This window comes from Apaloderma vittatum, unplaced genomic scaffold, assembly GCF_000703405.1.
Source record: "Apaloderma vittatum isolate BGI_N311 unplaced genomic scaffold, ASM70340v1 scaffold8757, whole genome shotgun sequence".
In the NCBI taxonomy this organism is placed as follows: Eukaryota; Metazoa; Chordata; class Aves; order Trogoniformes; family Trogonidae; genus Apaloderma; species Apaloderma vittatum.
Genome location: NW_009725698.1, coordinates 117,060 through 119,525, shown reverse-complemented (window position 1 = coordinate 119,525; position 2,466 = coordinate 117,060).

Below are 2,466 nucleotides of genomic sequence, written 5' to 3'. Positions count from 1 at the left end.
TGTCATTTTGAGTCAGTGTCAAGAGCACTGCTGGGAAAGGGAAAAAGGATGAAGTAGCTTTCTCAAAAGAGAAAGAGACAGTCTATGCTCCAGACAGGGAAACGGTGCAGACACTTGCCTGTGTGTAGCAGAGCTCCTGAGCTCATCTTAAGGCATATTTAGTTTCTGCTAGAAGACCTACCACAGCCATCCTACTTGCAGTGAAGGAGACCAGAGAATGCAGAAGTCCACTGTTCTTCCACTCTCATGGGCTTTCTGCTTATGCTTAGACCAAAGTCTCTGCAAGGCAAGGGCCCGGACACCTGGATCTCTATAGAACAGCTACTATAGGGCTTCTGCAAAGACAAAAGACTGCTTTGAGTCAGCACTGCAAAAGCCATTGGCACCAGCAACGCTGTTCCAACACAATGGGGTGGGCAGATGGAAGAGCAGGTAAAGAATAAGTCCAGTGTCTGGGTAAATCATTATGGTCCAAAGCAAGGCTCCATTTAACCCAACAACCTGTTCCCAGCAGTGTGGAGAAGGCGTGCAGAGAAGAGTAAGAGAAGGGCAAGCGTGTACGGTGTTTCTCCCATGCATTCTCCCAGCTTCAAATGACTTTATCTCAGGAGATGTCCTCACAGTCCTGATCTAACATACTTTGCAGTTCGTAATAAATTGCTGTATCTGATATTCACTGTCTTTGTAATGGGATTTTTGCTTTATGTTATTCTAGTTTAAAAGTATTACAGTAATCCTAGACATTTTCTCTCCTTACTATTCCCTTTGCAGTAATGCTTGCTTTTCTCAACTATCAACGTACAAGCAAAGTCCGACCAGACAGATCTGGTTTATGTGACTCATACATATACATCATGTCTAAGGACAGTTGCCTGGATTCTCCCCCTGGCCCTGGACACACAATTTACCATTATGATACATCATGGGTTTGAGTCTGGTGAGGTTTTTTGTAAAAGCGGGAGTAGACTCATGCAAAACTTTGAGAGCCTCCCCTCCAGGTAGGAGTTGTACTTAAGATCAGGTCATATTTATTGACCTATTCCTCTCACTATACTAATTTGCAAATGGTAGTGGTGAATTAAATCTATGTTTTTCTCCCCAGGTCACTCTGGTTCTTTACCCATCACCTTAAACGGTAGAGTATTACCCTCCCTATCCTTAATCTCAAACCTTGAGACTTTTTAGTTGAAATTGTCTCCCTCCACAACTCTGTGGAAATGGGGGTGGGAGGGGACGAGTGAGCTGGAGATCACATGGTTCTTTGTCCCGATTGGCTTGAACCGCAACATGATAGTATCCAAAAACACGAAGCAGGCCTGAGCCTCGTTATTCAAAGCAAGGTCTCCTGGATGGCAACGAATTGGCTTTTAAATTTACTACATCAAGGTTGAAATCTTGGCCCCCACTTTAATCTACAGGATTACTTTTATTACCTTTGTTCAGGCCAGGATTTTGCCTGAGGAACAGCTCTACTGCTCAGCATCATTTCATAATTATCTTGTTAGGTGCTCTCCTGTTCGTTAAAGAACATAGGCTTTCCCCTCTTCAGCTTTACTCAGCAGCAGAACAAATGATACTCACATGCTTCAGAGCAAGAAAGACTGAGATGGCCAAAGTGATTTTAATCCAACTTTGTCGTGGTACAGAGCCAATTTCTCCTTGTCTCTAGCTCAGAAAAGACTATTGTAGACATTTACTTTAGGGCTGAATTTAGCTTGTAGCTTTTTTCCAGTTGGTGCTCGGGCCAGGAAAGACCTTTTTGGCAACTACAGGTTGAAATTCTGTTCCAATCCTGGGTCTTAAGCTGCACTGGAGAAGTTTACTGAAGATGCTGCTTACTGATCATTGCCTGCCATCTGCAACAGCCACTAATAATTCTTGCACAATGCCCAGCTTTTTTAAAAAAAAAAAATTTAAAAAAGAAAGAAGTGACGCAAATAAGTGCACAGCATCACTAGCGGGCAATTAAATAACCAGGAAGACAGAATGAAAAAAATAAGTCAAAAAATTTGGTCTGACTTTGCATAATCAAGACAGGGCAATTTGGTCAGCAAAACAGAAGGCTAAAAAGCCTGTCTGAAGTCCTGACCCAAATGCTTTGACTTCAAGAGAAGAAAGTGGCAGCAAGAGAAAAGCTAAGCAGTTTACTGCATCTTTTCCAGCAGGCACCGAGGCAAGGCTGCGCCGTGCAGAGTGAGTAGGTGTGATTAGCTCATTTGTCATTAGCTTAAACTAACGCGAAGCAGAAAGCAGAAGTCTGAGCACACGGAAATAGAACCCTCCAATTCTGATTAGCCTCTTGTTTACACCACATCGTGGTAAGCTAAGGCTGTGTTGGCTCCCTTAACCCTTCTGCAGGCACGAATGTAGTAACTCCTGTCTCCCTTGGAGAAAGGAAGGAACACCTCCCTCCACAGAGGGTTACCAAGAGACAGAGAACTAATCCTGCAAACTACTACCGCCACC